Genomic DNA, 26295 nt, shown 5'->3' on the forward strand with positions numbered 1-26295 from the left:
TGTGTTTCTGGAAATGTGCTTTTCTATATTTATTCTGCACATGACTGGTTCGGTGTGCTTCATTTTACTTCCTTCCTTAATGAACTATTTTGTTAACAGTATCTATTTTTTATCATTCTTTAGCCTGTTGCGGTTATTTTTAAGGTGCTGCTGATTCCCTGACACCCAAACTGCAAGGTACAGTATGTCAGGTCTACCTCTCACAGGGGTTGCCTAAGGGGCACATGCATCTCTGATTCTTTTAAGATAATTTCCCTGAAAAATGTGCCTTCTTATTAGAGATCCTTTCTAATGGGATTCACACTACAGGTTTTACTGAACATCTAACTTACTTTTCTTTTTTAAAAAGTATTTTTATTTATTTTTAGAGAGAGGGGACGGGAAGGAGAAAGAGTGGGAGAGAAACATCAATGTGTGGTTGCCTCTCATGCGTCCCCTACCAGGGACCCGGCCCACAACCCAGGCACGTGCCCTGACCGGGAACCGAACCAGTGACCATCTGCTTCACAGGCCCATGCTCAATCTACTGAGCTACAACAGCCAGGGCTAAGTTACTTTTCTTATATATTTCTGGAAACATTTATGGCTATGTGTTGCTACACCACAAACAATTCCAAGGGATTAAAAAAAACAGCAAACCCACTTTATATCAAATCACTATGGTAAGTGCTATCACGTGCCCTTCTGTGCAACATCAAAATGAAACTGCCATCTTTTCTTTAAGACGGAAAATGTGAGCTGGGTCATGGACCTTTTAAGTGCCTTTAGCTGAACACAAGCAGCTGTTTGGGCACAAACAGCTGAGCAATTATTCCAAAAGAATATTAATTAATTATTTGATGTTAACCTGTTCGAAGGGTAAGATCACTAGTGATCAACCACAAGATTCCACAATCAAAGCTACCCCTTTTACTGTTTTTATTCTAATTTAAATGAAAACATCAGGAGGAACAAATAGGAAGGACACAGGGACGAGAACTAAGGGGGGTGGAAATGGGAGAGAGGTGGGGAGCAAGGGGCAGGGGAGGCTGGGATGGGAAAAATAGACAAAAAACTGTACTTGAAAAATAACTAAATAAAATTAATTTTAAAAAAAGAAAAGAAAACATCAGAGACTTGCTGGTTATACCGATGGCAAGTTAGAAAGGATACCTAACAGGGAGGTAAGCACCATGCTGGAATTATCAATAATAAGTGTAAAATTCTACCTTAAGTAGTTTTGCAGAATCCATTGCTTAGTATCCTACTAGAAATTTATACTGGTACAGTAACTCATGCCAACAAATGTGTCACAACAGTGTAAATATATAAACCAACATTTTCAATGGCTTACAAAAATAAAAGAATGAATCTTTGACTATGTTTATCAAGATTCGTTGTATTCTGTGATAGAGCCATTATAAATATTTCTAGTCTCTCTCATCCCTCCCTTCTCTCCCTGCCTTCCCTCCCCACCACCACCAACCACAGAGAAAGTGTATCCTTTCTGTCCTGTTGAATTTAGCCCTGGTCATGTGATTTACTTTGGCCAAAGAAATGTGAACAGGAGTAAGATGTGTTTCTTCCTTGTTCCAAGAGGGCAAGGCTCAGGCAGAAGATCTAGTATAAGCTCTGCCACGAGTTCTGCTCTTTCTGCCGCTGTGACCAGCAACGAGTGTGTGGTGGCCGCCCTGCTGCCCGGGTGCCAGAGCCAGAACAACAGCGACAACAGGGAGCTCCTAGTTCAAAACTGGAAATGACCACATGGAATGTGCGGCTGAGATCTCAGAGTTGTTGATTACAGAGTCGTAATCTAGCCCATTTATTATTAGCACAATTGAGACCACTTCTGAAATACTATGTTTCTACGTTTTAAGTCCAGAGGCTGATGTCTATAATGATAAGGATAAAAGACTACCCATAGGAAAGAAAAGAGCGGATATAAGCAATATGTTTATTAGATGGAGTAGATATGTAACAACAAAGGAACTCCCAAAATGAAATGGACTAGCCTATCAAATGGTGATTCCTTTCAAACAGAGATGTTTAAAGAGTAGCTCAGCGGCCAGAAGTCTACGGGGGAAATCTAAAGCTTAGGAACAAGGCTGAGTGAGATAACTTCTAATATTCCCACAATTTCTGAGATTATAAAACTGAAACAGATCTAACAATACCCATGTCACATGTTAACATTTCCAAAGCTATAAAGACTCACTCCCTACAGCCTTGTAATATAATATATTAGATGAAAACAAGTACATATATGATTATTTCTTCTTAATAAACATTGCCAAACCCCAATAGCTCTCCCACTGGCTTCCAGAAACCTTGCCTGCCCTGCATTAAAGTTCCCCAGTAATAGCTTTCAAGCACTAGGCTGCTTCTATGGATCTACAGCTCTCTCCTGAGAGGTAGCTTTACAAAGATTTCTATCGCCCCCACAGTTTTGGGAATGGTGGCTTCAGTTCCATCGCAGGCAGATCCCTTAATTCGAAACTGAGTACTAAACTTATTTGCCAAAGTCTCGTAGGTAATAAAGTTTCTAATTTCAAAAATTAGTAATAGTCTTGGGAGAAAAACGTGTGTGCCTCCCTGATAAAGAAGCCACACAAACCTTGAAACAACTTCCTAGTTTTCAAAATGAAAATGCTTGTGCTGACAGAGTGTCAACCTGCCTCTCGTGCATTTTAGAAAGATGAATAATCCAAGCATTTTTACTTCATCCAATATGCCGATAGCATAAACCAACAAAAGCCAAGAACAAAAAAGACAGTGCTGCAAGACTGCCTGGTCTTTTCAGGCCGCAATTTGTTAGTAATGCTCAGAACATTGAAAGCATTAAGACAGAAATATTCAATATTTGGCTCAATTATAGAATCTGTCATTCGTATTGGCATAATTCCATTTATTTCTCAATATTCCATTTGCCTCTGGTATTTAGCAATACTCTGTAACTACTAAAAACAATAAAAGAAGAAATACAGCAAAAGTAATAGAAGACTAAACTCTGTACTGTCTGACAATATCATGGGATCATTCCTAAGATAAATGGTCCAAACACTTTATCTTAGTTTGTTGTATATAAAAAAACTTAAGTATCAAAGATTGATAATTTTTTGTTGTAGCAGACAGAAGTCCCATAGGGAGCCAAGTATAGCAGGGGCTGCCGACTGGTACCTTCCAGGCCTTTCAGGAACAGGGCTGCACAGCAGGAGGTGAGCTTGAATGTAATGCACTTGAATCATCCCAAAATCATCCCCACCACCGCCTGGTCCGTGGAAAAATTATCTTCCACGCAACTGGTCCCTGGTGCCAAAAAGGTTGGGGACCATTGACATATAGGGTAGGTCTTTTCAAAGAAGCAGGAGGAGACAGACCTTAGATTTGGCCGGAGTGACAAAGGTCAGTACTAAAACAATATAGAGCAGTGGGTAAGAACTAGACTCAAGAATCAAGCAGACGTAGGTGTTTCATCTTTGCTTATCATGACCCACTACGTCAGCTTGGGCTAGTTATCGAACCTAACTGTCCAGTTCTTTATCTATAAGGTGGAGATAATAATAGCAGGCACTGTAGTGTTTTGCCTTGAGTGAAATGAGACACTACATTATCTCAGTGCCTCGTAATAACTGTATCAGTTACTTATTGTTATATAGCCCACCACTCTAAAACTTAGGGGTTTAGAGTTTATTCGCTCATGATTCTACAGATTGGCAATTTGGGCTGCGCTCATCTGGGGAGTTTTTCCTCTCCACATGGCAGCTGAGTCTGCAGTCAGCTGATACATTGACTGGGGTTGACTGGTCCTGAATGGCCTCGGTCACAGTCCAGGGACTCAGGTGAGATAACCGGATGAACCAGATTGGCTGGGGTGGCCCCTTTCCAAACGCCACTCTCTCTCCATAGACTGTTTCCTCTTAAATGTTAGCCTGGGCTTGTTTACCAGCAGCAGTATTCCAAGAGGTCAAGGATCAGTAGATACTTGCTTTATCAAACTCCAGCTTGCATCAAGTTTGCTGACATCCTTCTAGGCAAGGTAATCACACAGTCAAGTCCACAGTCATTGTGGAAGCACACCGGACAAGTTGTAGAAACCAAGATTCACGGCTCATCAGAGGCCATTCCTTTTTATACTGCTGCAAGAAATTAGTAAACTAGTTTAACTTAGTAAATTCTAGCCATCTTCATCATTGCCACTACTATCACACAATCATCATCTTAATCTAAATGAGTTATCTTTGAAGAAAGAAATGAAGAGTTTCAGATTTCCAAGGTCAGCAACTTGGCAGGCAAACACAATCCACAAGTATTACCCGTGTACACCCGTGAGCACCCGTGTACACCTAATTCTTTCCTAGATGCTGGGGATACAGCAGTGAACCAGGCTTTGCCTCAAGGAACTTATGTTGCAGTGGACAGACAAGAAGACTTCGGAAAACATGGTAAACATGTGGAATGTTCAGGAAGAATGGACTGTACTGGGGCTTTTATATTGAACTTTTGAACCTACTGAGAAATGTCTCCTATCAAATATATATCCTGCGGGAACTGTTGGTTTTATTCAGCCAGGATTAAAAGGAACAGGAGATCAGAAAGCAACACAGTGCATGATAAACTGTGTGTAGTCAGTAATCCCTCAATATAATAATTTCTTTTTTCTCCTTCAGGGAACTTAATCCTCTTTACCCTGGCATATGCCTTTAAGTTTCATATTATTTAAATAGACTCCTATTCTTAGGCTAGATGCATTCAGAAAGAGCATCCATGTTTTAGCCCAGAGCTATTTGAGGGATTAGTTCATAAAACAATGTGATTAGCTTCAATGTTCCTTGAAACTTCCCTCGGCAGTTTCCCACCATAAAGGATGAGAAGCCCAGGGCCCCAAAATCCAGGATGTTTTTGGAACATCGCCTTGGAGTACATCAGTAGATTATCTGATTAGAAGTAGTCTGAGAATCCCTGGAAATTATAAGAGTGTGCAAGGATCAAGTGGGCATCTTAAAACATAAAGCCACAGACCCAGCGCCGTGAGGAGGCTGCAGCACCAGGTCTCAGGAGGAGACAACAGGGCAGCAGGAGCCGGGGCTGACTGATTACGGACAGGACTCTGACTAGAAGCAGGAAACGAAAAACTCCAACAAATAATTTACTGTTAATGTTAACACCGAGGATTCATGTCAGGTTAAATGCAAAAAGCAAGGTCTATACATCAATAAGATCGGAAGCTTATCAAAGACACAAGCCATAGTCATTTTAGCTCGCCATTGGCTGGGGGCCTATTATCCCAGTCCAGATTTTAGGAATATACAGATGACTAGAATGCAGTCTTCAGGTGGACTGACCAACCAAAGGAAATGATCAGAAGCACAAGTTTGGTCAGTCAGGATCAGAATACAGGAACTGGTTGATGTCATACCACAAAATGTGTTGTTTTGACATGGTCTGGAGTCAGTTCCTCTGGCTGAAGCCTTTCTTGACCACAAGCAATTAGTCACTGCTTCCTCCGTTTCTACGGTTCTCTGTTCTTACCTCGAATGTAGAATTTATCCTGTTCTACCTCTATGCCTGGTTTTCCCTGGATTATCTCCCCCACTTCCAGCACAACATCTGGCACACAGCAGGAGTCCAACAGAGGTGTTTTAATTTATATGCTTGATTAAGTGAATAGACGAGTGAAGAAACTTACCTTGTTCGGAGCCTTCCTTTACAGCCACAGGGCTTGCCCTGCTGGGTTAGAAAAGGCCGTGGCTCAGAAACAGGCTCGGAGCTGAAGTGAAACACAACATTCACTCATCTCGCAGCATTCTTTTTCCATTTCTTCAGTACAGAACTTGACATTATGCTGCAGAACATCACAACTAAATTGATGACTATTCAGATTTAATAGTTTAATTATCAAGAAACCTATGGAAAATAAATCTTTTACTATAGTAACTTGAACAGGCACTTCTTAAAGGCAGAAGAAATAAATCATATTTAATGCAAAATAAAACTTAAACATGTTAGGAAGGTAGATACACAGTGAGCCTCATTTTTTCATATAATGTTTTCATACCCCCTTCAAGGGTGGAATTTTGCTCTCTCTCTCACACACATACACACATGCTATGTTACTCTAGTCTCATTAACAGGTGCTTGTCAGCTACTTCCTTTTTCTAAAACAAGAAGTATTGAGTCAGCGATCTGGCCAAGGGGAAAGAACTCGAAGCAATGACTATTAATAACGAAGACTTCCTAATGTTGGCAAAACCTATTTCCCCTTTAGAAGACAGAGAGAGCTGCTGAAAGTCAGTCTCACTCACAGAGTCAAAGATTTAGGGAAAACTGTCTGAAGCCTTGGTTTAGTGAAAATTTGGACCACATATTTTGGGACATGTCCCAGAGTTCTTCAGGTTGGCTATTAACAGAGGCACTTGCATTTCCATGTAAAAGCTAACAAAAAATTAAGATGTATTCAGTATTTCTATGTTCCAAGTACTATGATAAGTTCTTGTATTCGACCCCAACAACCCTGAGAGTAGAGTTGGAAGCTGAGATCCAGTCTGAGTTAAAGAACATGATCTTTATAGTTACCTTATACTGTATCCAGCTGACATCCCTAATTCGGCATAAACGTACTTAAAACGTGGATGAACTCTCTTTTCAGAAGAACTGTGCTCCACAAATTTCTCATTTCTCTAGCTGAGAGAAGCCCAGAAAGAATGTCAGTTTTCCAGATGTCCAGGCCATAGGATCCAGTGACTGGGGCCGAACATCAGACGACCTATACATACGTCCTCCTTCTGCTCACATTATAAGGTGCTGGTTCATCTTTGAAAGACAAAGGTATTTAAACTATCTCACTGACCACCCATTCTGGCCCAGACCACCACATTCACTTGAAACTCGAGGTGTGTGCAGTGGTTCAGGGTGACCCAGTGAACAGCCGTCCCATTTAAAGCTATTAAGTGTGGTTTCTTTTCCAGTGAGGTCATCTTGTTTAATCCCTCTGGGCTGAAACAGTCTACAAAGCACTCTCTCTAACAGCTTATCTCACTCTATTTCTTGGTGGACTAAAGGGCTCAAATATTCAAGAAGAACAAGGAAGATGTTGGTAGCGAGGGAGGGATAGGTAAAAGAATGCAAGCAGAAAAGTGCTGGTAAGCGGAGAAACCACTCCAGAGACTGCAAAAGGACGCAGAACACGGTTGGGAGCACGTACAACGAGGAAGTACAGAGGCTCCTCATCCGCTTCCTCCCCAATCAGTAAATTAAATTTGCCCTTGCTTAGAACTGACTGTAAAACAAACAAACAAACAGACAAAAAGATACTGAAAGGACCACATCTGTTCCCGTGTTCCATCAGGAAAATGAATAATTGTAATTGCCCAGAGAAGTTTCATCTTGTTTATAAGTCATCACAGTGGTGCCTTCCTTTGTAAACCCATGTAAAATAAAAATGTATATTCCTTATCAAAAATTTCTCCATTGATGAGCATGGGCCTGCAAACCAGACAATCACGGTTCCATTCCCAGTCAGGGCACATGCCTGGGTTGCAGGCCAGTTCCCAGCAGGGGATGCACGAAAGGCAAAAGGAAACCATACATCGATGTTTCTCTCCCTCTCTCCTTCCCTTCCCCTCTAAAGATAAATTTTAAAAATCTAAAAAAAAATTTCTCCATTGAGAAATTTCTGAATAAAAAACACTGGCGGGGTAGAGAGGATGTGACCAGAAATCTTTGTTTTAACAAGTGCTTCAGTTAAAGTTAGAGAACCAAAGACATATGCCTGTATCTCTCCTGTACAGTTTCAGCATGAAATGATAAAGCCATAGGAGTTTTTTCCAGTTTAGACTATGAGATATTCAAAGGAAAAGTAGATCTCTATTTACTGATTGCTGCAGTGAAGCATAAGATGCAGAACAGTATGGAAGACATAATATTATTAATGTAGTAAAAAGTATCATCTATCTATCTTTTCTATGCTGGAGGAACTATAAACAATATTTATATCTAGAGATCAAGATATTTGGAAATGGGAGAAATGAGACATTTTCTTTTTATATTTATGGTTTTTATACTTTTGTTTACCATCAGAATTCCTTTTTATTACACCTTTGTATTTTTCTGTTTTCACAGTTGATCCTGTTGATCATTTGGTATTAAGAACCACAATGGAGAACTGGTTGTTAGACTGCTCAGCCACCCTGTCGCATTTGGAGAACTGGCTGTTAGTTTCCATTAGCTCAGAAGCCATGAAGTGACTGTTTAAACATTGAACAAATCTGTGACAGCACAGTAATACGCTGCCCTTTCCATTCACCTAGAAGCAGGAAGAACCCCAGGCAAAATTGTTAAGTACCCTTAACTTATCTTCTGATCTTTTTACTCCCCCCTTTCTAAGCCTCTCCCATCCTCCTCCTTCTGGGAGAAGCTTGAACCTCCTCATCTGTCCTCAAAACTGACAGCTCAGGAACTATACTGCAGCACCCACCCCTGCCTGCCCACCATAAAACATCGTCAAAATTATTCCTTCCAAATGGCTCCTCCCAGCATAAGAACTGTACCTTCTTCTTCTCTTTCCCATCCAAATGTTTAGCTTTAATATTCTGCTCTCATTTAGTCATAACTGAGGAGGGCAATTCCAGAAAGTCACACCATGGGTTACATCAGCACTTCTCAATCTTATTGCCCCCAACCCACACAACACCTGGGAATTATGGCACATGGAATAATGTGAAGAAAAGGGGAGGGGAGAGGAGATGGACTATCTCAGAATATTAAGGAGAATGAAGCATGTGGTTTGAAAGAGCCCCCAATTCCTATTTACAATACATGAGTGACTTCTTTGGGAAGTCGCTAATTTCATAGTTAATTTCTTAGGGCTATTTATGTGTTCACGGGGCATTTCTCTTTCTTTTTTTTTTTTTAATTAATGGGGCAATTCCTTGAGCCAAAAAAAAATAAGTCTCTAATTGCAGAACTACAGATGCGTTGCCGGTGGAGAAGATATTTGGAATAAGGGATCCCTCTGGGGTTCCTCCCAAATACGTCACAGCTGTGAGTGCATATCTCTCCTAAACCCTGGGCTTTCTCCCCTGCTCAAAACTTTGCTAAAGATTTGCTAAAAATCTTGCATAACCTTCCCAGAGAATCACTTGAAGTTCTGCTTATTGGGCCAGTCCTGCCTAATAAGGCAAGAGAAGAAAACTATGCGTTCTATCGCCTCCTCGTTTTTGAATGGTATTGACTCTTGAAACCCAGAGGAATGCTAGCTTCCATAAGCTTCTCTCCACAGACTGATATTTTAAGTCTGGAATGCTAAGAACCAACAACCTTTATTTTGCCCCTGCGGACAGGACATAGTTTACCTGACCTAGAATAGGCAGCTCTGTTTTTCTGATGGGAATGTTGGAAACCAACATGGAAAATATAATGACAGTAGTCACAAAACAAGGAAATATTCACCCACAAATATTTTTTACAGTCCAAACCATCACAAATGCTTGGCTTCCATTTTGAATGGTCAGTTTTCTTTCCCTACAACACTTCAAAAATACCCATTTCCTTTTTTATTTAAAATTTCATTTACTTATTTTTTAGAGAGAGAGGAAGGGAGGGAGAAAGAGAAGAAGAGAAACATCGATGTGAGAGAGAAACATCGATCGTTGGTACAAGGTTGCCTCTTGTACCAGCTCCAACCAGGAACTGAACCTGCAACCCAGGCATGTGTCCTAACTGGGAATTGAACTGGTGATCTTTTGCTTTGTGGGAAAATGTCCAATCAACCGATCCATACCAGTCAGGGGAAAAAAAATCCATTTCTGAAACCCCTGTAACTCCACTATCAATATTAAACTTCTCTCTCAATATTGATCTACCCATCATCACCTAAATCAATCTCCAAATACCTTTACCATCACAAAAACTAGAAATGACATCATTATTACAAATCGTAGACATCACTACAAGTGAACTACAAAGACATTACTAAACAAATGTTTTGGTTTAGCACAATTTGGCTGGGATCATGTAGACCCAGACTAAATACTCTTCCTTAGGGTGAAAAGATAACAGTCTAAAAGTCCCATCACATTTTTCCTCAGAGTCACCGCAGAGAAGCTGAATGCTGATGATTCCAGCCATTAAAATTCCAGCCTCAGACTGAGACGATGGATGTGCTGCCATTTCACCAAGAAAAGCTGTAGTCGTTTATTAGAAGCTCAAATGTTGACCAAAGCCTCAGAGTGGAATTCAATTAAAATTCTGGCACTCAAAGACTGTAACCTTGAGCTATCTAGTAGGAATTTAACAAATATCTTAAAGCAGTTTCGGTTTTACAAGTCACATTGGTGGCAAATAACAGAAGTCACTCGAACCACCTTAATTAAAAGAGGGGTTATTATTAGCTTATCTCATGGATCCCAAGGGTGGGAAGAAAAAGCCCTATACGGACTAGAGTCAGACACCAGAAAATTCTAAGAAACTAAGGCAGTAATACCTATCTCTGTCTCCCTCCCTCTCTCTCTGTCTCTTCTCCTTTTCTCTATCCACCCTTCATTTTTTCTCTTTTTTCCTCTCCCTCCCCTTATGGTTTCTCCTCTCTGCCTTTCTCTGAGTATTTTCCTTCATCTTATCTCTCAGCTGAAGCACTTCATTTGCTTCTCCATGCACAAGTTACAAGACAACTTCTCAATCAGCGGAAACAAACCAAAATTCCACTGCACACTCCCAGGGAACAATCAGATTGGCCCAACATGAGTGAACTCTCCGTTTCTGACCGACTCGGTGCGGATGTATACGGGCAGAGTCTCATCGCATGAACAGAGCTGCTAGGGCTCCACTCCCTGGGGGGCTTGGGAAGATGTTAGTTATCCCTCTCCCTGAAAAATATTTTTAAATCTAAAGGTCAACAAATTGACAAATGGAAAAAACATTAGGCTAAACCTTTGGGAATTCTTTCTCTCCTTAGTTTGTTTTCACTACTATGAGAACTTATAAAATATCATTTGGTGTTCTTGCTTAGGGAAAAATACATACATACTAACAAAATTATTTTTTTTCCTGTACTCAAAAAGTCAGTGGACTTAGAGGGTTCGTGAAATTCAGGTGCCACCCCTCAGAAGTAATGTGGACCCTTGCATGATTCACTACCGCTGCCGAAGTCTCCTTGCCCTCTGCCAATCTGCCAATCTCTAAGGCCCCTTCTAGCTGTATCATGCTAGTTCTTCTGGGCTGTTACCATCTATTCTTATAATAACTACTTGAAGAGAAGGGCAGTCTGGTCTGTGAGGTGCCCTTGGGAGAAATATTCATTCAGGCCAGAGATCCAGCAAATCTGCATCTCACTTGATTTTGTCGTTGGTATTTTGGAGACTCCAGAGATTAGGATTCCTAGGTAAGTGGCTTGTGTATTGGTAGCGTCATTCATTCATCCAAGCTATTTGGGTGCCAATTATGGTAGTCTCTAAAAGAATCTGAAATATCAAAAGTGAGTTAATTTAGCTTATGTTCACTAACAAAATTAGTTTCCAGGGCATTCAAACATCCCTGATAAATTGGGCATTTTTAGTGTCACTTAGATTCCAGTGTGCATTCAGAATAATCCCCATAACAATGCACAGGGCCTTATTAAGCCCTGCTCTGGGAATTCATGCAGAGGTGATAGTAGAAGAGCTTTAAACATAGAAAGAAAGCATCTTGAAGCCTGCTAACTCATTTCCTCTGCTGGAAATCAATAAGCTGTGACCACCATCAACGCTATCAAAAAGCAGATGCTCGGCAGACCAGTCATACTGTAGATTTCGTGCCCTTTCCCATTAGAACTGCTGAGTGTGGCTTTTGAACCAGGCCAGATCAATCAGATACAACAGCAGATATTTCTTGTCTCCACCAGCACAAATTTCCGCTCTAAAAGGAAAATGGGTTCCTATTTTTAAAGTTTAGTAATAAATCAGGAAGTGTTCTATCCACTGTGCCAGCCATGGTTTTTTCTTGCATATATCCTACTCTGCAATTAAAGATATTTAGAATAGTCAATCAGAGATTTTACTGCTAGAAACATTATTTTACAAATGGCCTCTTACTCAAAGAAATACTGTTATTACCAAGGAAAAGGTATTTTTTTATATGTTCAATTATAATGAATATAATGGATTGAGCACAGATTCCTACAACATAGAAAGTGATCAATAAATACATGTTTACCTTCTGTTCCCAAGTTCAGTCAAAGGTGCAAGAATAAAAAGAGAGAAGCATGTAATTTTTCAGGAATTTGTATACAAGGCTATAAAATTTCCTTCAGTTGAATTGCAATTTTTCCCCATGATTTCTCAAGTATTTTCACATTTATCATTGCTCTTTTATAATCAGCATGTGATATAAACAATATTCAATATCAAAAATTTTATCCTTAATAAAAAATTTTAAGCAAGAAAGGACAAGAGACTTCTCCAAATTTTTAACAACTTAATAGTAGGGTAGAACTCAGAGTTTCTGATTCTGCTTTGTTACCCAAGTTACAATGCCTGATTAAGAATCTTATACCAATGCCCTGGCTGGCGTAGCTCAGTGGATTGAGCGCAGGCCTGCGAACCAAAGGAGCACAGTTCGATTCCCAGTCAGGGCACATGCCTGGGTTGCAGGCCAGTTCCCAGTAGGGGATGCATGAGAGGCAACCATACATTGATATTTCTCTCCCCCTCTCCTTCTCTTCCCCTCTAAAGATAAATAAATAAATAAAAACTTTAAAAAATTTTTATACCAAAAAGCCCTGTATAACCGGCTGTTGATGTTTTCCTTAAAGAACCATTTTCTTTAGAATATTGCACCAATAAATAATAGCCAATTTTGACTCTCTTTGTTTCTCTGTCCCTTTGTGTATATATTTATACAAATATACTATATATGAGGTCTGTCCAGAAGGTATCCAACTATGTACTATGAAAAATAGAAACATTTATTGAAGAAGATACAAGATACAAGAAACATTGTACATAGGACAATGATGCCTCAGTCCCCTTCAAAGTAGGCACCGTGGGACCTCACACAGTTCTCCCAGTCACCATCAGCTGCCCTGTCATGTTTTCCTGAATCTCATCCATGGTCTGAAATCTATCCCCTTTCAAAGGTGATTTTAGTTTTGGGAAAAGCCAGAAGTTTCAGGGCATCAAATCTGGGCTGTAGGGGGACTGAGTCACCTGGATGATTTGATGTTTCGCCAAAAATCTCTGCACGAGACGTGATGCATGAGCAGGCATGTTATGATGAAGCTGCCAAACACTCATTGCATCATCCCTGAAAGCCTTCTGAACCATCCAAATTGTTTCAGCAGAGGAATGTTCAAGCTTAATGCGAAATTTGATGCAGATTCCTTGCTCCACTCGCCCAGTTATTTTGAATGCAAGGGACACAGAATATACATGCTCACTCATCGGTGTCTACCGCCCCCACTGACTAGTACAGTGAAGTCACCATTGTTCACTGATGCGCATTCCAGTCCACTCTCCTTGGCTGCTAGGTTACATCAACATCACACAAATCATTCGCATACTAACAATGGCTGGACTTTTCCTGGATGGGCCTAGATTTGTGTGCGTGTATGTGTGTGTGTGTGTATAAACTGATTATATCCCAGAATTGCTTAAGAGAAGAACTCAAGTTCTAAAAATGAGATCAATTTAAATATGAAAACTGAACAAGCTTTGCCATAGATGTGCCATTCAAACTGCAATTCCATCTCAGGACTGCAATGGTCATGAGATGTTCTGATGAAGTTTTTCAGCTTGAGCAAAAATAATACAGAATTTTAGTACTTTGAAAGGTAGTAAAACAAAATCAATAAGGTGAAAAACTGTCACAGCTTCTGATTGTATTCAGGGGCCTTTGTGAGAATTTAGCAACTTTCAATAATGCACAGGATGCTGAATTTTGCTACATGGTTTGTAAGCAACAGACTGTTATCATCATTATCATATATATTTTTGCCAGACACCCATCACATGAAATCTGATTCATAGCAGCATTCAACACTGTTATCGTGTTCTTGGAGATGCCTTTTACCCACAACCCTACCTACTACCAAAGCCTTTATGAAAATGAGTATGTGTTTCAGTTAGAACTTCCCCCTTCCATTCACACTGCCTATTCTATCCTTCCCTGTGCTGCAGTTTCTATCAGAGACTGATCCAGATGAACTGGCACATACCTATGAACTTGAATTTGCCAAAACACACGGGGAGGAGAGGAAATTCATCCTCTGCTTTCAGTCATCTACCAGACACCTACCTCTGGCTTCTTTCCTACTTCATTATGCATCTCTACCTGGGTATATGCCCTGTACCGCCATTCCTCTGCATTTTTCTTCTTAAAATTTTGATTAAAAATTAAAATGTTATCTTATCAAAATACATGTGTGTGTGTTAGGTCATAGAAAAAAACAAATCATACGAAAAGTCTTTAAAATAATATAATTAAAAATATTAGTCATCTGCCTCTTCTCAGAGGCAACTACTTTCTACCCATTGAACTATTTCTTCTACTTCTTCATATTTCTGAATAATTCTCCTACACTGTTAATTCTTCATTTTTTCTTTTATATATGATCTATTGGCTTCCTACCAAAGAAGATAGAATTTAACTCTTTTTTATAAACCCCTTACCAAGCACATCTACATGAGTATTCTATCCTATCAATATTGAATTTTTTATTAAATCAATCTGTAGGGCCTACATTATTGTAATTGTATAAATACCATTCACACATAAGACATGAAATGTACTTTTATCACATTTTCTTCCTTGTAAAATTTTTATTTTTCTTAGAGTGAATAAGTGTCACTATTTTGGTTCTCTGTATACTTTTCAGTAATCAACACCAAACTGTCCAACAGTTATAAAACTCCTCTCAATGTAATCAAAGCACATAAAATAATCCATAATTTTTTTCTCCTTCTTCCCCAAGGGTCCACCCCCTTCTAAAGCTCTTTCCTCTCTTGCTCCAATCTGGGCCATTTGCTCTCTAGGCCCACTGTACAACTGTCATCCTGGGACTTTCCATCACCATCACTGTGGAAATGTTCTTTATTTTTGTTCTGTGTTGAGTTCCGTATATCTGAAACCTATGTCTTTCTCTTCTAGGTTTTATTCCCTCATTTTGATAGAACACATCTTTCAATAAGTTGCTCAGAAAGGTTACATGAAAAGTAAATGATACATTCATGCCTAAGAAGTCTCATTCTACCTACACACTTGACTGATTATTTGGGTAAAGTAACCTAGTCTGGAAATAATTTTATGCAGAAATTGGAAAGATTGTATCATGGCTTTCTAGCTTTCAATGTCATTTTTGAGAAGTCTGTTATTCTGATTCCTGGTCATTTACAACCTGGTAGGTTGTAGTTTTGTTTGTTTGTTTGTTTGGTTGGTTGGTTGGTTGGGTGTGTGTGTGCGTGTGCGTGTGTGTGTGTGTGTGTGTGTGTGTGTGTGGCAGGGAAGGTTCATTTGCCTTCACTGGAAAGTCTCCATTTGTTACTTTAACTTTGAAATGTTACAGTGATGTGGCTTGGTGTAGGGTGTTTTACATTTTCTGTTCTAGGCAGCTGGTGGACCCTTTCTATCTACAGCTTTACATCCTTCAGTTCTGGAAAGTTCTTTTGTGTTATTGCTTTGATAATTCCTTTCTCTTCATTTTCTTCATTCTCTCCTTGTGAAATTTATTTTGGTTGAGGCTGGATCTCCTGGACACAACCTCTAATAGTTTTATGTTTTCCCACTCATTTCTTTCACTTCCTTCTCTGGGAGGTTTCTTCAACTTTACCTCCCAATCCTTATTTTGAATGTTTTTAGTTCCACCTTCATATTTTCAATTTGCAAACAATTTTCTTTCTTTGCATATTTCATAGTGAAATTTTTTGCATCTTCCCAGGGTTTTTTTCCTGAAATTTCTGAATCTAATGCCTCTTTTATAGACCTCAACTTTTAGCTCTACCCACACCCACTTCCAGAGGAGCTTGCCTGCAAATACTGTTTTTCTCTAATTCCTCAGCAGAAATCCCCTTGTTTTCTTTTATCCTACTTCCCAAAGGCACTTAATTTTTGCCTCCCTTTTACTAAGTTATAATGCCTTCCAAACCTGGATGACATCTCTTTCACACTTCACGCCTCTTTTCTCCATTGGATGGATTTAAACCTCTGCCATTTCTTTACTGTCATTTTAGTGGTGTTTAGTGGGGAAATGATTCATGTGTTCCATCTGCCATGTTGACTACATGTGCCTCTCTTTTCTTTCCACCATACTTTATTAATTTATTTGTACAATATTCTCTTAGTATGAGTATATACTTGTGGATAATAAGAGATACAAGAAGTATAACATATATTCTTAGCTCAAAGGGAGCTTATACACAAGTTAAAGACAAAAAACCTATACATTGACATTTAAAAAATTAATACAAACTTTAAAAAATGAGATAAAGTCCTAATTTAGTGCTATGTCTGAATAAATGGAAGGGAGTGATAGAGCTAACCACTGCAGGCATTCAAAATTAAAAACAATGTCCTTCGTCTAGAGTGAGAGCAGGCTTCACTAAAAAAGTAGTACTTAAATTTCATAGAGTTTGGAAAGCCACTGAGAATAAGGGAAATTCAAGTGAGATCAACAGAAACACAAAGCATGGGAATGGGGAATGAAATTGGAAAAAAATGAAAGGTTCATACAAGTAAATTATAACTAGGTTGCCATCAATTTCACATTTTAGGTGAGAACTGTGCAAATAAATATATGGATAATAACAAAAAACATTGTAGTGAGACTCCATCCAGGTCGTGGTCCTAGCTGCATCTTGGACTCTATTTATAGGTAGTGTGAGTCATTACACTGCCTCCTAAATTTCCATTCATAGACTGGAAATTATACCTAACAAAACTATTCTTTCTTCTTTATAGTGGAACTTATGAGCACAACAGTTAGCCTCTCCTAAAGAAATTAGCAGATGAAGGAGCAGATTCTGTAACATCAACTTTCTGAACCCTTTACACAAAACATTTTCAAAATTTTAATTGATTTTAGAGAGAAAGGGATGACAGAGAGAGAGAGAGAGAGAGACATGAACGTGTTGCTCCACTTATTTATGTTTTCATTGGTTGAGTCTTGTACATGCCCTGACCGGGGATCAAATCCCCAATTTTGGTGTGTCAGGATGATGCTCTAACCAATGGAGCTACCTGGCCAGTGCTATACAGAAGACTTTTAGATCTATATGTCCAAATGTTTAAAAAAATAAAGGAGTGTGCAGATAAATTTATAGCTCTAAAAGAAGTGGTAATGAACTTTCAGAAAGAGAAAAAGTAAGTGTGGGGTAAAAGATTCTCTGGGACAGCAAATATGCTAAAGATGGTAGCTGCATAAGAGTTCAGAGTATCACTTAGCAAAGGGACAATGCCCAATATTCAAAAGAGGAGAGGGATACAAGAGGAAATAATTCAAATTGGAACATTGTCCATTTAAATAAACTAAAACGCGGTCGATTTATGTTTGCAGATATTATTTTGGCTACTTGGTGTCAAAAAATTATGAATATTGTAAATAGATGGCATGCCCATATCTTCTATAATGAACAAAAATCTGGATAAATCATCACGCTGAGTGCTAACAAGTTTTGTGTCTTTTATTTTTCCCTTGTTCTCTCCCATAACGCTGGAGGGCTGTTTCCCACCCAAGAATTTTCCAAGCCCATTCCATATTCACAGCTCAATATTCATTCTTCCATTTTCTTCTTTTAGTTTTCTGGATGTTTGTTTGTTTGTTTGTTTGTTTGTTTTGAAAACTACTAAGAAATCCTTTGTATCAAACTGTGTTAGCAACTCTCTAAATTGGTGGATACCTATCTCTTTTCTAGGAATGCTGAGAATAACCAGGTGTTCCCATAGTGACTATTCAAGAAAGCTGCATTTTTCAAAGGGTTGTGAGAAGAAACCCTAATTCTGGGGGTGACCAAGTGTTATGACTCCTGCCAAACACATGCTCTAGGAGCACGAGTCTCTCATTGGCAGTAAAAGTCATGAACACAGTTGCCCAAAATCAGTCTAGGTACCATACCATATAGCCAGATATAGGTCCAAGAAAGCCAATTGACAGTTACTTTCCTCACACCCTAACAGAAACTGTGTATCTAACTTATATCTTTATTCACAGCAAAAGCCAGCTGTCTGTAATTAATGTCAGTGCATTTTTGTATGTGTCTTACTGGATACCTTCTATTTGTCCCTCCAGATCCCCCTCTCCATTCTTCTCACTCTGCTCTGTGCCTTGCTAGGCTGAGCTATAAGGACCGCATCAACAAGATTCCTGGACCCTCTGGCTTCCTGTTGGGTTTGGCCAAGAGCCTTGGCAGAACATCAAAGGTGGGAGAAGAGCAAGATCAGTGTGGGTAACGCCCCTGCTCCCTTTCTGTGAGATGACCTTAAGTTGGATATGTTCCTCTACGCAGGATTAATGTGTGTCTCCAGATGACTTTCTCCAACCAACTTTATTGTTTTTTCTGGCTCAGTAACTTATACTTACCCTTTCAGATCTGGGTGTACTAACACTTCATCTATGCTACTAGCCTCAGATGCCGTGCTATATTTTGTTGTTCCCCTAACTCTACCCTCCCTCTGCCTGCCATACATACCTTTATAAACAGTTCCTTTGTAAATAAACTCTTCTGGAATCATCCTAATTTGGGTACGCCATCTGTTTCTTGCTAGGAACTGACAGAGGTAATCATTCAAGAATGTCATTTTTATTTTCTCCTTTCCAATTTGGATGCCTTTTATCTCCTTTTCTTGTCCAATCACTGTGACTAAAACTTCCAATACTATATTGAATAAAAGTGGTGGAAGTAGACAACCTTGTCTTGTTCCTGATCTTACTGGAAAAGCTTTTAGTTTTTGCCCATTGAGTATGATGTTGGCTGTAGGTCTCTCATATATGGCCTTTGTTATGTTGAGGAATGCTCCCTCTATTCCCACTTTGCTGAGTGTTTTTATCATAAATGGGTGTTGTACCTTATCAAATGCTTTTTCTGCATCTATTGATATGATCATGTGATTTTTGCCTTTGCTTTTGTTTATGTGATGTATTACATTTACTGATTTGCGAATATTGAACCATCCTTGCATCCCTGGGATGAATCCCGCTTGGTCACAGTGTATGATCTTTTTAATGTATTGTTGGATGCAGTTTGCCAATATTTTGCTGAGGATTTTAGTGTCTATGTTCATCAGTGATATTGGCCTGAAGTTTTCTTTCTTTGTTGTGTCTTTATCTGGTTTTTGGATTAGGATGATGCTGGCTTCATAAAAAGAGTTTGGGAGTCTTCCATCATTTTGAATTTTTAGAAATAGTCTGTGAAGGATAGGGGTTAGCTCTTCCTTAAATGCCCAATGTTTATAGCAGCACAATTTACAATAGCCAAGTGCTGGAAGCAACCTAGGTGCCCATCAGTAAATGAATGGATCAAAAACTATGGTACATTTATACAATGGAATTTGATACAGCAGAAAGAAAGAAGGAGCTCCTACCCTTTGCAACAACATGGATGGAACTGGAAAGCATTATGCTGAATGAAATAAGCCAGACGGTGAAAGACAAATACCATATGATCTCACCTTTAACAGGAACCTAAACAACAAAACAAAACAAAAAACAATGACTCTAGACCGAGAGAGGAAAAGAAGAAAAAAAAAACTAAGGGGGGGTAAATGGGAGGGAGATGGGGAGCACGGGGTGGGGTGAGCTGGGATGGGAGTAAAAGACAGAAAACTGTACTTGAACAACAATTAAGATAAATAAATTTAAAATTTTTTATTTTTAAATAAATTTATTTTTATTTTTAATAAAAGATTTTATCTGAAAAGTCTATAGCTGAGTACTGGCTAGTAACTCAATTGGTTAGAGAATCATCCTGATACGCCAAGGTTGTGGGTTCAATCCCTGGTCAGGCTTCACACAAGAATCAACAAATGAATGCATAAATAAATGGGACAACAAATCAATGTTTCTCTCTTTCCTCTGTTTTTCTCTCTCCCTTCCTCTCTCTCTTTAAAGTCAACAAAAATTTTTTCAATAAAAGCCTATAGTTGAAAAGAGGTGAAACTAATACAGCAAGTGAAAACATTACAACTTTGAAGTCAAAGGAAGGTTGGTTCAAATTCTACACCATCCTTTAATAAACTGTGTCCTTGGACAAGATATTCAAATTTTCAGAAGCTTAGCTGTTTAATTATTAAATAAGGTAAGTATTAGTACCTACATCAAAGATTTGGTATGAATATTAAATAAGATAATTTTAAATGAGATTAAATAAGTCCAAATAAGGCAAGTTTTCAATTTCTATTAATTAATAAAACAATCATAATAAAAAAATAAATATTTACTAGTTAATAACTAATTCTTCTTTTGCAAGGAACCTAATCCAGAGGATGGACTTTAGATCTTAAAGACTAGGTACATGAAAATTGTGTTCATAAGATCAGATAGAATTTACCCAGGACAATTTCTTCACGCAGAATATAAGAATTGTTACTTTTGATTTTTCCATCAGTGTTCTAGTTGCAGACTTCTAAAAAAAAAGTTTCCTTGAGATTTTGGCAGAAAATCAAGAACAGCAGTCACTTTATTTGTTGTCAAATATAGTGACCACTTTGTCCAGAAATCTTCATCAGAATGGCCTTACACAAGTACCATTGCACATGTGTGGGACTTCATTCAAAAGCAAAACAAGAGCCGCCATTCCCCTATCAGTGCCATGAATTAATCACTAGCTTTAATTAAGAATCACATTACAGAGGCCTCTATAATTGGAGAGTTAATTTAATGAGCTATTCCAAGTTAAAGTAATTTCCACTTCCTTGAACTTAACTGTGGTGAATGGAGTTTTTCAGGAAAACGTCATTACCTGTTCGATTATTCTAAACTTCCAGACCAACTACTTTTGATCATGCTTGTCTCCAGTCCAGGGAACAAAATCCGACATGGGTTTGAAACTGGAAGGATGCTGACAGGACATCCATGAAGCAGATGTACTTTTGTTTTACAAAGTTTACATATGTTAATAGATTTAAATTGGTCTATGAACAAAGTCAATTGCCATTTCTTGATTATTTATATAAATTAAAGGATGGCTTAACTTAATTCCTACCACGTGTGCCCTCTGGCAACAAAAGTTGCTGAAGATTTCAGTCCTTTTCCTTCAAGGGGCTGGGGAAGGATGACGACTGACTGTGCCAACATTCAGCTGGACTTCAGAAGGGGCAGTTTATTTTGGAGCCTATAATGATCTAATCAAGAAAACCATGGATCTGATGTAACTTCCCCTAGTCAGCTCCAGCACCTTTGCTGGAAAAGACCACAAACAAACTGCAAACAAAAGAAACAAAACTGTGTAGGATTTCACCACAAGGCACAGTCCCAAACCAAGACATTCAGTTTTAAGGATCTTGACATCATGGCCAAAATAGACAAAGCAGATGTGGTTAGCTTGGCTGGGCATGGATTATTGGGGTAAAACGGCACAAGAATACACTACCCCCTGCACCTCAAGGAACTGTGCGGTGCTTTTGAAGACAAGTAAAAGAGGCTTAGGAATCTTCACCAATACTGGCATGTACCTATTTGAAAATGAACACATTTATTAAACATTATAAGTAGCTCTTTTCTAGCACCCTTTAAATAGAGGACGTTCAATATGACAAAATACAAAAGAAAGGAAATTTTGTCATTTATTTCAAATATAGCTTGATCAAGGCTTGGTTTCCATGATAAGAGAATATAGGCCCTCAAGTTGTTTGGCCCGGATGTCTTAGCTCAAGATAAATATATGCCAGCTCTACTTGGTTTTGTCCTCTATCCTAAGATAGAGGTAAAGAGAGCAGACCGTGTCACAACACCAGGGTAGACTCTAACCTCATTTCTGCCTCTACCTCACTTTGTGGTTTGGAGCAGGTAACATCGTTTCTGAGTCCCAAATGGAGAGTGAGATTGTTCAGTGCAATGAGATAGTACATACAAATTCTAAAGTGCTTTACAAGTGATAGTGGAATAATGAGAAACAGCCCCTGTTTCCATTTCTCAAAAGTCTCCAATTAATAGCTCAGTAGAGAAAAGGAATGCGAATCTCACTGACGTTCTTGTGTTTAATTAAATAGGTGATGGTAGGTATAAGTCAATACAATGATCCATTTCACATAATAACATCATTTGTGTTAAAAATTTTAAATGCAGTTTACAAACTTTTTTATTAATCGCCTTCAAGGGAAAAAAGGGGGCCTTGTCAATGACTTAGATAAAACCGAGGGCGATAAATCCATGAGGGATAACTGTGAAAGTTGTTATATAACATATGCTTTATTTTTTTTAAATATCATTTTGTATCTGATTGCAAGAATAGTGTGTGCTCACTGGAGGACATTTGGAAATAATTTTTAAAATTAACTTTTTTAGTATTATGGTTCCTTTTATCCCCTAATCAGATGTACATAGGTGCTACTTCTTACAGAATTTTTTCTCTTTCACCAAAGGTGAGACCAAATGCCCAACCAAACCCTCCCAGTACCACTGGTGCCAAGTTTAAGTGAGGGTGCTCAGTGGCCCAGACCTATCCCTCTATGGGAGTTTTCTTCGCACGTTCTCTGTTTGGACAGAGCAAACAAAAGGGTGAAGCTGAGTCTTGGTAGGCAGAATTTTCAGCTGCCCCTCACTATCCCCAGGCCCCAGAGTAACACACCTCCTCTCCCAGATATGATCAAACACTAATCCAGGTGGTGAAGGGAAAAAAAACTGCACATACAATTAAAGTCACAGATCAGTTGCTTCTCATTTAGGGAGATTATCCTTAGTGGGCCTGAGTTACTCAGGTGAACCCAGTAAAGAGACTCAATTCTTCTGACAGAAAGAGGTTGGAAGCATGAAAGGGAAGCCTCTAGAAACGGAGACTAGTCCCTGGGGCACAGTCAGCAAGTAAACAGGGGTCTCACTCCTACAACTACAAGGAACAGGGTTTAGCCAACTACCCAAAAGAGCTGAGAAGCGAATTCTTGTCCAGGGCCTCCTGAGAGGAACACGGCCTAGCCAGCACCTGGATTTCAGCCTTCTAAGAATCTGAGCAGAAAGGCCAGTCATGCCCAGGCTTGGCCTTGTGACCTCCAGAACTGTAAGTTAATAAATAAGTATTGTTTTAAGATGCTATGTTTATATTAATTTGTTATGCAACAATAGGAAACTAATGCAAAAGTTTTATTTGTAAAGATCTTCAATTTGCTTTTATTAAGGAAAGAGGTTCATTTTTTTCTATTGCTGCTATAGTATTCTATTGCATGGATGTACCACCATTTGTTTATTTATCCAGCTTTTGAAGAATAATTGAGCTGTTTCCAGTTGGGGGCTATTCTGAGTAATGTTATTATGAACATTTGTGTATAGGTCTTCTTGGGGAAGTAAACATCAGGTGCTACTTTTAAGTTCAGCACAAGAAACACATAAGGAACCATTAACTCAGAATACTTCATTTCTACATCTCTTATTCAGTCACCCTACATCTGAGTTCTGACCCATGAAAATCAAGTGCCCTGGGTCTCATGAAGCATTCACCAAGGGCCCTGGCTGGATCCCTCAGCCTACCTTCCCACCAATTCCAGGCCATGCTCCATAATGCCTGCTTTGAACATTTTTGGCAGTCCGATAGATATAAAAAGCCTAAAGATATCCATAGACAACAGTAGTCACATTTAAACTGCTAGCAGATGAAAAGAAAGTGAATAAGCAGAATGGAAACCATGTGATCTCTCCACCATTATCTTCACCATAGATGCTAATTCTAGGACAAATCAAATCCAAATCCAATGCTTTTAGCAATGCTATTGAGACTTCCTACAAGTTTTCATTATATTTATCCACCTCTAAATAAACATTAGAAAATTATTTCATAGTCACTAATACCATATTTCTCACTCAGTGATAGAATAGAATAACAATTTCACAGTCTTTTTAAAATATAAAGAATGGAGGAGAATAAGTTTGGCAACTTACCTACAAATTCAGTGAATCAAAAATAGAGTAAGAATTCAGATGTCTAGAATTCTCAGCAGGTGCACTTCACGTCAACAAATAGTTCTTTTCACTTGAAATAGACCAAGAACCAGAGATACTAGAAATATATTCAACCACAATGAATATTTACATAGTTTTTGCTTAAGCTTAATTCTCATGTTTCAGTGGGGCACTTTTAAACTTTTAGGAATCTAGTTGCTTGTTTGATTGAATGTGATTTGTTTTTTTTTCAATATCAAAAGCCATGATACAGAGATAAAATAGAAAAGGGGAGGAAGAGATGCTGACTTGAACTGACTGTAATGAGACAACTCATTCTAAACTTGCATTGCCTCAAAACTCTTCTCTTTACTGATAAGATTATACAATTTCAAATACACGAGTATGCAGGATTTAGACATGACAACTTCAAGAATGGTGTTGGTCACAGAAACTAGTGCTTTGAAGTAATCAGAATTAAAGAAAGAGATGTTGTTTATAGAAATTGACACTATGAGCCCCGACTGCAAACTGAAAGGTTGACGGTTCAATTCCAGACCAGGGCACAGGCCCAGGTAGCAGGCCAGGTTCCTGGCTCAGGCCGCGTAGAAAGCGACGGATGGATAGTTCTCTCTCTTTCTCCCTTCACCTCTCTCTAAAAATAAATAAATAAAATATTTTAAAAATGGCATTATAAAGGGTATGATTTACCCGAGAATAGGAAGACATATGTATAAACTTACCAAAGTGTTTTCCTTATACAAGGGGAACATACTGGAAGAAGTGCTGGAGAAGAAAAAAATTTATCTTTTTAAAGTTAAGCCAGTTGTAGAATGAATACTTTTAACTGAAAACAACATCCATTTGACCACCTCCCTGATCCTTGAAGTGCTTTCTTCTATCTCAAGTCAACAATAATGGCCACTACCTCTCAAAACTCCCGCCTAATCCAACACTTACTCTCCCTCAAGGACTCAGCTCACGCCCATTTGCCCTCTGTGTACATGTTCTCATTCTACCAGGACACCAGCCTCGATCCCATTCATTCAGCACTGATTTCTTACCCTGAATCCCTAAACTACTTCCCACTCTCAGCCCTTTGAGTGGTAGGAAAAGATCAACATTGGTAGGAGAAAACTTGCAATGGGGAGTCCTGTGACCTCTTTAGTCAGCCTGGCAAAAAAATTAGGGTACTCCACGTGAGCAGGGCTCCAGAACTTCCACACTGATTGTTCATCTGATCAGAATCTAATCACACCCAGGTCCCCGGGGAACGACTGGCGTTCCTTATGGGATGATTCTCCTAGTCATTTGAGCTCACCCTTCCCAGGTAGCTTATAATGCATTCCCCCCTGCTGTGAGCGACAGGTCATAGACTTTATAACCCAAGCGTGCAATGCTGTGATTTTGAGATTGTCTTATTGTTCATTGTAGAACTGTCCCACAAGCGACTTTAGGATATGGTACTCTTTGGCCTGAAGAGTGGGGGAGGACCAGTGCATTTTATTATATTAATAATAATAACAACAACAATAATAATACTTGGGATTTCCCAAGGGAGTAAACTTACAGCCCACAGGGGCAAGCAGCTTTTATATATCTCCCACTAGAGCTGATTCTAATTACTGGAATTGAGACTCACAAAGGGAGATCAGGAATTGGTAGCATCTGTCTGGGAGGAAGGGACTCCAGGGCCCGTATGTGTGTCTAGGGGGAAGGCAGCAGCTTCTCACGGGTAAAAGTTTCTCCCTCACAGGAAGACTTTGGAAACATTTTTCTTAATCTTTCTTCTCTGTTTGCCAGGATTTGGTAGTTTTTTGAAGAAAAGACCCCAATAATAACATTGTGATAGAAAGGGTAAGTCTCATTTCTAATCACCGGTCACCAACTAACTGTATGACCTTGAGCTAATAACTTAATTCAGTTACTTCATCTGTAAAATGGGAAAGCCCTCCCCTAGACCCCATGGTCTCCTAAGGATGTGTAGCCCTGTGATCTATTTACCTGCCATATATGCCTAAATATACAACATCCCTTTTGGCCATGAAGACACACACTTTTGAGATGTGGAAATTAGTCAAATCTTTACTGAAAATGTTTAGTTCACTACTTAGTTATGTACACATATTTAAAAATCACAAAGTAATATGTTAATTTTTAAATACTGTATTTCTCCACTATCGCTTCATAAAGCAATATTATTCCTCACCAGTGTCATTTTGTGAACAATCCAAGCTTCTCCAACACATCATCCTCAATACCTTCATGTT

This window comes from Artibeus jamaicensis, unplaced genomic scaffold (assembly GCF_021234435.1).
Source record: "Artibeus jamaicensis isolate MK-2021 breed Jamaican fruit bat unplaced genomic scaffold, CSHL_Jam_final contig_1132, whole genome shotgun sequence".
NCBI lineage: Eukaryota > Metazoa > Chordata > Mammalia > Chiroptera > Phyllostomidae > Artibeus > Artibeus jamaicensis.